At 47.9% G+C, this 10328-nt stretch overlaps 1 protein-coding gene across 1 annotated transcript in view; it reads right to left on the bottom strand.

The window, feature by feature from the left end:
- Window positions 1-9738: 9738 nt before the first annotated feature.
- Foxl2 (forkhead box L2) overlaps window positions 9739-10328 on the bottom strand; it is a 2663-nt gene continuing 2073 nt past the window's right edge. Inside the window, exon 2 of the mRNA XM_005367825.3 lies at window positions 9739-10051. The gene's annotated coding sequence lies outside the window, so the exon portion shown is untranslated. The remainder of the gene's footprint in view (window positions 10052-10328) is intronic.

Consider the following 10328-nt stretch of genomic DNA (forward strand, 5'->3'; position numbering starts at 1 on the left):
TAAAAAAAATAAAAATGAGGCACAATGTGGTAGCACATGTCTTTAATGCAAGATTTTGGGAGGCAGAGGCAGGCCTCTGAGTTTGAGAGTGGCCACATCCGCACAATGAATTCCAGACCAACCAAGGCTACATAGTGAAATCCTGTCTCAAAACAACAATAACAACAAAAAGTAATAATACAATTCTTGTTGAGTTTCTTTCCTAGAAGGAAGTGGCTTTCTAATCATCCCATCCCTTCTGGTGGATAGATTTTTGGAAGCATTTTGTTTGGCAGACCAATGAAGGCTTACTTTTAACGTGGAGATAAAACCAGAACCCAACGAAGCTCAGTCCTCTTGAAGTACATAAGATATAAATTCAAGCCAAATGGGTCTTTCTAGCTTGGCTACTTGAGCTGGTGAAATGAATCAGATCAATTGCCTTCTGAGCTCTAGAGATGAAAGCAAAGTGTGTGTGTGTGTGTGTGTGTGTGTCTGTGTGTGTGTGTGTAGCCGCAAATGTACTTTTTATTTTAGAAACAAAAATATCATTTCTAACCCAACAATAGCCGGATCCCTGTGAATGAAGGGTTTGCATATTTTCCTGTTTTAACAACCCAAGCCCAGGCCTGATTGTCAGTAGGTCATGATCAGCCCAACCAGAGCATTGGAAACAACCGCCTGAGCCCTGAGAACCTGTGCCCGGCTTTGTGCCAGAATTTGGACTTGTATTTAACAGTAGTGATGAGGTCAAGAGTTGAGGGAGAGGGCAATGGCCGTGATCCCAAAGCCCATAGCTACTGCCAGAAGCAACAGCCTTAGCTGGTATGAGACAGAGGTAGACAAGTGGTACCTACCACACGTTGCAGCTTTCTTTGCATGGGGACCAGACTGAGGGTGTAATTATTGACTCTATTATTGAAATTTGTAGTCAGCAGTTCAGAACTTAAGCAGTTTTTCTGAGGGTCAATTGAATGCATGTTTGACCCCCTACCCTTAAAAGGCTTTGCGGAAACTCAGGTCACAAATACTGTTTTGCTTTCAGTTTGCCTGGCTTTGGTCCTAAGAGTGGTATGGGATGACTGTTCAACTTAATACCCATTCCTGATGGTTTTCAAGCCATCAGTTTGGCTCCCTGGGTCTCTAGCAGAGGGAAGTAGCTGTCAGAGGGTCTAGAAGGTTCTCTTCTAATCTAGAGGAAGATGGTCATAAATATTTGGGTGGATTCTTTGTGTCCTGAGAATGGGATTCCATCTCTCCTTATTAGATTATTAAAAGAGTTAATATTTACTGATTAAATACAAATTGTGCACTGAATGACCCAAAGAGTGTGGCTAAGGAAATACTCTTGGTCAGGAAATAGAATTGGTGGTTCATTCATTGGATGGGTTATTATTAAGCAATCATTGCATAATTTTTTTCCCAACAAGATCTGGAGAAATCCATTTAAACAAAGTTTAAGACAAGCAGGGTACAAAACTGAAAATTCTCATTTGGGAGCCGAGGCAGCAGGAAGCCAACCGGGGCTACATATATACCAAGACCCTGTAAATTCTATGGAAATTACGGTCTGTTAACTAGGGAATTGGACTTATTTGTATTGCAACATATGAATAAACGACAAGAGAAACGTTACCAAGATATTAGCTGTGGTTACCTTTATCAGAGGATGGCTGGGGTTACTGTAATTTTGGTGGGATGCGAGGGTGGTGGACTGAGAGACGGGGGCGGGGGGGGGAGGAGGGAGGGAGGGGAAGAATCTTAATACTCTACTATTTTCAATTTGAGTTATTTTTGTAACTAGAGGAAAAGCGAAAATGTGCGGAATTCTACTGGAAACGTACAGGTGTGGTTACTGATTCCACCGCAGCCTGGATTCGTGGATTGCAGTCGGTGGAACGTTCTCCGCCTCACTGCCAAAGCCCTTCCAGAACCAGGATGAGACGTCAGAAATCGGTTCTGCCAGCAAACCCAGAGGAGGGCCTGTGGTGTAGGGCAGAGAGAGAAGCCCTTCCTTGTCATGGCAGCGCTGCTCATTTGTTGGGGGAGACAAATTCTTTGCAGTAATTAGGAGGCGCCTAGAACCGAGGCAACGTCCAAGTGGCGTTAGGAGTACGCCAGAGGCAGGCTTTTGGGGGCGCGGGTTAGGATGCCCGAGCTTCATCAGATCGGTGCTCCGGTGGCTGAAAGGCCTGAGCACAGCCTGAGGTTCTCCCTGGGGTCCCTGGAGTTCGCCAGTGGCTTGCAGCTAAGGGTTTGGAGGGTGCTGCCGGGTTGCCTTGGGGAGGGCTGAGCGTCCCCTGATACCGCGGAAGCCAGCCGTAAAGCAACAGAGTTGCCAGCTTGACTTCGAAACTCCTATTTTGGCCACCTAGAGCCCCCCCGGCAACCGTGGCCGGTGAATATGGAGGGTTCGGTAATTGAAGGTACGACATTCACTTTGGAGTTCTGAGTGAGAGTAGGGACGCCTTTTTCTGCACTCTTTTAAGGCTGCTGTTCCGGAGTGGCAAAGGAGGTGGCTGGAGGTGATGTCGTTTGGTGCCAGCAGAGGGCAGCCTGTAGGCCGTGAAGCCGAACAACGACCTTGCCGAATCTCGGGCTGGGTTCCAATGACCCGACCCAGCAGAGAAAAAGTGGCCTTGGAGCACCAAGAGCAGCAACCTTCGTCGTAGGAGTCAGACTCTGAGGCCCAAGGGCACCCTGCGAGATGCTGTTCAGTTAGAGTCCTCGGGCAACCTCACTCTGCGACAATGGGGGCTTGCGGGGAAGGGGACTGGGAGGGAGGACTAATTGCCTTAGGAAGGAAAGCAAAGGTTCTTCATCCAAGAATGTTTCCCCCGCAGTAGAGTACAAACATGTAGAAACTTAACGATGTTAGTGAACGCTAGGGAAAACTTCGCATCCTTGGCAAGGGAAGTCAGAGGCTAATAGCGGGATAGCGCCAACGTGGAGTCACCTAGTTATCAGTAACCAAGTGCAGAGGGACCTGGGTTAGGGGGCCAGACAAACCTAACTGGGGATTCCAGCCTTTCCCTAGCCATTTTCTGGGTGTTGAGCTGAAGGAACTCACTGTTCTCCTAATAATCCCTGCTGTGAAATGGGCACGGTCGGCTCTGGATCTTAAGTTAGGGATTCCAGACAGCAGGAGCTAAACGGATTCAGGTTTCTTCGCTGCACTGGCTTTGGCTCTACGCAGAGCTGCTCAGTTTGACTCTGGGGGAAATGATCCTTTCTCCGTGCCTGAGTTGCTGCCTTAGAAACCCAGCTTTTGGACCAGCCTGGAACTCTTCTGTAAAGAGCACTTGGGTCACCCAGATCTGGAAAGGGGCATTTGCAAAGGAACGGGGGGGGGGGGGATTATGCTTGCTGTGGTGGCAAGGAAGACTGTCAGAGGGCCCACCTAGCTGGGATCCCTGGAAAATACTAAGCAAACTCACTTGGGAGAGCTTTGGGCAGCTGCCAGGATCCCAAGAGCTTTGGCTAATTTCCGTCTCTCACAGATTGGTTGTAAACGGGCTCTATTTGATTACTCGTGGCTCTTTTCTCCTTCTGTAAAATTGGAAAGGAGATTTTCCCAGGGTTGTTGTGAAAGTTGTGTTTGAAAATTGGAAAAGCCTAAGTGTAAGTCTTCGTTGTGACTCAAGAGTAGCCAGGCCTGTCTACTACCCGCGTTTTGCCCACTAGACAACAGGAAGGATGCTGGAATCGTTCATTCGTGTGCACACGCATCTGCATCATTCCTACTTTAAATGTGCACGTTTGTCTCTATGCAGACACGACAAACACATTAGCAAGGATGCTTGAACAAGGACACAGATACAGGACATCCTCCTACTGTGAAGAGCAGGCACATTGCACATAGCAGGCCAACCGAAGATCTATGTTTGCAGGCAGGGTGTCTACATTGTTCAGCCGACCTATTTCTCCCTAGCTAGGTCAATGGCTCCGGGGAAGCAGGGTCTCCTGTGCTGCACTGGGGTGCGGAAAAGGCCGGATCCGGGTCTGTAGGTCAGCACGACTCAGGCGCCACCGGGTTCCTTTATCTCTCATCTGCCGGCGGTGGGCAGCTCCAGTTTCACTGGGGACAGAGACCCCAGAGCTAGTTAATGGGGGCAGGGAGCCTGAGAAGGAGGTGGTAGAGGGTGCCCAGGGCCGCCTTCTTGTGTCTGTCCACCTCTCCAAGCACAGCTATCCTGGGGATCAAGTATTCAGCTGAGGGCTGGTTGCCTTGCATGGAGCCTCCACCCCACAGTCTCCTTCTCCTTGGAAGAAGCAGAACTGACTTGGTGACTTGGGAGAGTATATGGCTCTAGGGTCCTTTGGAGCTGAGGAAGCTCAGGACACTGCAAGGCTTGAATGAACAATGCTCTCAGCGAGGTGGCAGGATAACTCTCTATTTCCATACCAGTCCGTTGCTTGGCTCTGCTCCTTCCTCTGTTCCTTCAAAGGGGATCGGAGCAGAGGGCTCTTGGGTGTGTCTAGGGTACCCTGGGGAGCCTATGGTCATTGTTACAAAAATTACTCAGACAGGTTTGAGTTCTGTGGAGACTCAGCTTTCTAAATCCCAGCAGTAGATAGCCTAGGCTCATAGCCTCTCTGCCTTCTCTGCAGAGTGTTTGGGAGGACGGGAGACACTGTACAGACAATTTGAAATTCAGCAGGAGGGGACAAAAAACAGCAAGCACTTAGTTATGGCAGCACAGACACCAGACAGAATCGGATAGGGACAACCAAGCCTAGCAAAGGCTTAACACTATTCCCTCCTATGAGAAGCAGGTCCACAGGGAGCGCAGCTCTTGCCTGTCCCAGTCTCTAAATAGAAAATAAAAGTGCTGGGAGAATGGAGACAGGCAGAAATCTCTCAGGGCAAATGCAGTTTGGGAACCGAGGCAGGCTGTGGCCCCTGTTCGGTAGACCCACGAGGTCAGCGGGGTGGAATTGTCAGCTCTCCAAGTGGAGTTGAAAGGGGCCATCAGGACGACCCGCTGCCCCTTCCCCAGGGATTCTACAGGGCCCTGACCCGGCCTTTATCTCAGCACGGTCAGCAGTTGTGGGGGCTTCAGGAAAGAGGACAAAGGCCCCGTGTCACCGCGGGCGGCGGCCCGGTTTCCTGACTCTCTGCTCGCTCTAACAGTCGTTAGTGGTAGTTGGGAAAATTTTTTCAAAAATACGTGGAGAATTTCCTTTTTTTTTCTCTTCTAGAAGCAAACAACAAGAAAGAAAATGGCCAAAGTTTCTTCCCCCTAGTCCACAGGGATGAACATTTCCTGGGATCCTGCTTTTCCCATTTGTTTGCCCGCCCAATGTTCCTTTTACACAGGGGAGAATCCAGGAAAAGGCACGCATCGTTTGATGTGCTAGTGGTATTACCAAAGATAGCTAGGCAGGCTGTGGTCTCAGTTTGGTCTCTTTTCGTGCCTGGGGTCGAATTGCTGCAGCCCCGCTAAGGACGAACTTTCCAGCCTTTCCAAGATTCCTACCCTTACAGTGAAAACTACTTTAGGCTCAGACTTGCCTGTCAAATCATTTCATTCCCCATCCCCAAAGTAAGTGCAGAGCGGCTAGCTGGAGAGAGTTTCAGTCCAAGCCTGCGGGTCTGAGCTTCCAGGCTGCCCACGAGAGGGTGCCCACGTCCTTGGAGGCCCAGGACCCATTCCCCGCCCCCTGCCCAGCAGTTGATCCTGTACTACCTCGGTTCCTGGTTCCTCCGCAGGTCTTCCACTGATTCTCAGTACAGCGCGCATTCTGCCTTTGTCCGCTCCTTTCCGTTTCTACCCAAAGGCCCAGAGAGCCTTACCCACAGGCTAACATCCCACCCCATATCTTCCACAGTGGATGGCCACCTTCTGCTCTTCTGAAAAGGGTAAAGAAACCCCAAACATTCCTGCATCAGTGAGGAGTGTGACCTCTGATGGGAAAAGCATCTTTCTCAGGGAAAACCTCGAATATCAGAGACAATGGCCTTGAAGGAAACCATAGGAAGATTTCCAGGGTAAGTCTAAGAGTTCATCATCTGTACCCTCAGGGGTCAAGTGTTCAATGCCACTGGTGCCTCATTCCTGATGTCAAAGGACTGGGCAAGGCAGACACCATCATCTGTGCCTGGACCCTGGTAGGTGCTGACTTGTTTGAGTTCCTGGGGTACCCAGTGGTGGCCTGGCAGTGACAGCTGGGATTCCACGGAGTTATTATTAAAGGCTTGACCCTTCTTCCCTTCTTGATCAACAACAAATTAGGTATTTTGAATCGGAATATTTAACTGTTGTAATCACTCTGGTAGATCTCTGTTCTATAGACAAGAAAGCTGAAGTCTGGAATCAAACATCTGCCAAGATTATAGTTATTAAAGCAGGCTAGCCGGCTTCCACACCAGTTCTTCCCAGCATACGGACTCCTACCTATATCTCACCCTGCAAGAGCCACCTCTCTGGGGTAACATGGGCTGGGAACAAGGTGTTACAGCTTCATCTCAAGTCAGAACCTGGGTCACAATTCACAGTTCCTGCTGAATGGTCTGGCTCAATTCACACCCAGGGCTGCAGAGTGACTCACAGAGCCAGGGGACAGCTAGTACCACCTGCTCTCCAGTCTCCTCTGAGGGTTTCTGAGGCTACTGACCCGCACGTGGCCACTTCAGATCTTCAAGTACTCAATTGTCTGAGTTTGGTTCCTGGGACCCAGGCACTCCTTTGGGACTGTCCAGAACCCTCTCTGTCCAGAAAGCACATGGCCACTGACCCTCTTGGTTTGAAGAATCATCGGGGCAGACGGCAGGGCAAAAATACTGCTCCTGTCAGCTCATGGCCCCTGGTCCCTATTCTGTCCTATGACAGAGATTTGGCTCCTGGTTTCAACCCCTCCTACAGGTTCCATGGGCATCTCTAGAGGGGCTGCCATCCAGTGATTACACAGTCAACAGGATACAGTTAACTGCTATTTAAATAAAGTGGGTGACCCTTTGGGAATCTTAAGTTTGGTCAAATCACTTCCTGGCCTTGGGGCCCTCTTTTGGGGGCAAAGATTTTTAGCCAGCGGTAGGAAAGCTCTAAGCCTTCACCAAAGAACTTTCCAGCAAAGCCTGGATTTGCCCCCGGTTTCTACTCAACACCAGGGGGCTCTACAAGGCTGATTGTTCAGGCTTGGCTTGTAGAAGATGATGAAAGGTTAACTGCCCCTAACTTCAGGTGAAAGACCCTGGGCGTCTTGCCCATCAAGCGGGGGGTATAGAGCTGAGAACTCTCTATGGATGCCCAAGAAAAAATAGCCCTCCAAGCCCTAGGGAGGAGTGTGGAACTATACTGATGACTATTTAGGTCCCCATCACATGCACAATTCCTCAGTATATCTTTTGCATTGGTGAAAATGTTTCCCTAGTCCCATTAGAGAGTTGTATCTCTCTCCTCCAACCCATTTTAGGCTTTTAGGAAAAGCAAAGGTAACTGTAAGAATCTGGAAGTAAAAGTGACAAAACACTGTATTCTGACGGGGTTTGGAGATGTTTATATACTCCCTGTCACCACACACACACACACACACACACACACACACACACACACACACATCGTTCGCCATGTTTAACAACTCATTTCCCAGAACCTTCAAAAATTAGCAGGATATTCACATCAAACTCTATTTATGTCACATTTATAGAGCACACTACAAACATATATGCACATACCTACATGGGCTGCTAGCTATTCAAGTCAGACTGTGTATGGGAAGGCATAATCGTGCTGTGTCAGGAACTCTTTTAAATACCTTTGCTTTCATTTAGGAAGTTATCTGAATCAGATTCTCTAACAAATTCAAAAGTGCAAAGAGGGAGAGGAGAGAAAGGAAACCTGAGCCAAACAAGATCTGTTATTGTCCCCAGCTAGGGAAACCTACCAAACTTTAGCGCTTTGGAGAACCCCTTAGGGCTGGAATTAGAGACAGATGTCTTTCAGGAGGCATTCACGCCAAAGGCGCTCCTTTCTCTTACCTCCTCCAACCACGGTGTAGACTCTCGGGAAGCTCCAGTAATTCCTTCATCTAATTGTCTTTACTTGGCAAAGCCTCCCCGCTGTAGATGCCTCTTGCTGGTTAGTTCTTTGGTGCAGAGAGATGTTCGCCAGCTCTGCTCAACTTCTCCGTTTCATTGGAGGTGGGCAGTGACCTGTCCACCAAGAGCACTGCCTCAGAAGCTGTCCCCGTTTTCTGCTCTGGATAGCAGTTTGAAGGGGTGCTGACAACTAGTCCCAAATCAGGGAGCCTCTGCCAGATGAAGTGAAGGGTGTACATACTTTCTTATCGTTCAGCAAGCCAGAAATACACACCCAGAGCACAACTGCTTACATAAGCATGAGCTATGCATGCAGCACACACTAAGGTCTAGTAGGCACTCTCTAATGTTGGTCATTCGGTTATTACAGTGTCCTAAGTATGCCATTCTCCCTCTTTGCAGGTGAATGATATATAAACACACACCTCCTACCCTATCACTGTTAAATAACAGACACTATAAACACATTTACATCAGGCACAGACTACACAACTATCCGTATGACACACACTTGATACAGAAATTGTGGAGGAGCACACAACATGCTGTCTTAGTCTGGGACCCCCCCCCCATAAGACAGCTACAGAGCAGCCTCAGGCCCCTTCAAACTTTGCAACTTCCCTCTGCAACGATGGAGTTTCTCCTTTCAGTCTGCCCCCAATGGTTGGACAGGCTTTAGTCTCTACCTTTGAGAATTCACAGAACCTTCTCTACCACCCTGGATCCTTCTTCTGAGACATTTGGGGGAGGAGAGGGCATTTGGAGTGGGAATGACTTCCCCTTGATCCCAGAAACATACCATCCAGATACTACCCTGACATTCCCAAGGTTAGATCTTCAGTTAGGGGACATGGGTTCCTGTAAACTCATCCCCCAAGCTCACTGCTGCTCCCAGCTTATTTCTCCGACTGGTCTCTTATGAAAGGAGGGAGAAAGGGAAGTGTAAGATGCGTGGCTGAGCATAGGATCTAGTTCTTGCTGTATCAGAGATCCAATAACTGCCATCCCATCTGAAAACTGAAAGCCAGCTACCTCTAATCAGCCGGAGAGATTTAGACTGCCACCAGGTCAAACACCTTTTGTATCTTAATGAAAACATGGATCTTAATTCGTTATTTCATGAGCTCAGTAAAGAAAAAAAAAAACAAACAAAAGTTCATCTCTGTAGTATATAGTGCACTCAACTTCCGGAAAAGTACCAAACTTTCTACTCTTATTTCATGACAAATGAATGTCGATTGTTAAAAACAACAGTACAGCAAATCAGTTAGTATATTGTAGAAAAGTTTGAAGCTTGCAACGTGTTTCTGAAATCGGGATTTTATATGAAAAAACTCCTACAAAATGTTATATATTTGACTAAAAAACCCTTAGTGATATGAGGATATAAGAACACCATGTATACACCTAGTACAATTATATAAGAGGCAAAATATAAACTTACACGGGCACAAAAAAAATAGAACAAGCCATGCCTACAGTAGCCTCTAGTGAAGGGCCGGTAATTTCGCCGGTGTTAAACAGCCGCAACACAGAAAGCCAATCTCCAGAAAACAAAGCAGTAGCACAGTAGTGATAGTCCTAAGCGACTGCCATGCTGGTTGCTCTCAACCCTTGTTTGTGTCATTTTTTGAAAGGCCACAGTTTGGCTGAAGAGCTCGCTCTTTGAGCTAGCTAGCTGCTGAACTACGGCGGAAAAGAAACAGTGAAAGTCCGTGTTAAAAGAAAAAACAAAAAATTTATTTGGGAATTGACAAGGGACGCGCGCACACACATACAAATACAGCAAAAGTGCTCTAGTTCCCTCTAGAAAATTTGGTCCCCGAAAGACATTACTCAACCACCAGGTCTCGAAATTTCGGGCTAGCAGGCTGGGGTCACAAGCCCGTGTGGGCCGGCCTTGGCCGGTTTCACATTTCTCCTTCCAAAGGTGGAAGAAGCAAGGAGTTTGAAAAACAAAAACTAGGGAGGGAAGTGTCATCCCCGAAGTGTGGCCCAGCCAGGCAGCGAGAGATCTTCTTGCATCACGGGCTAGAATCGGAAGATCCGGGAAAATTTGTTTTGAATTTATTTTATTTTTAAAAATAGAAAACTCCCGATTTGTAGTGGAACCCTTCTTTTAGCTAGTTATTTTCTCCTGGCTCTGAGCGCAGCCTTCTGAAGTGACTACAGGAATTCTACACAAATCTCTCAGCAGGGACGATGAAGAAACTAAAGCCTTTGATTTTGTTGTTTGGTTTCAGCAAAGGCCATAACACTTCACCGTTTTTCCCGATGAAAGTTTTATTCTCTCTCTCTCTCTCTCTCT

This window comes from Microtus ochrogaster, unplaced genomic scaffold, assembly GCF_000317375.1.
Source record: "Microtus ochrogaster isolate Prairie Vole_2 unplaced genomic scaffold, MicOch1.0 UNK24, whole genome shotgun sequence".
NCBI classification, from domain to species: domain Eukaryota; kingdom Metazoa; phylum Chordata; class Mammalia; order Rodentia; family Cricetidae; genus Microtus; species Microtus ochrogaster.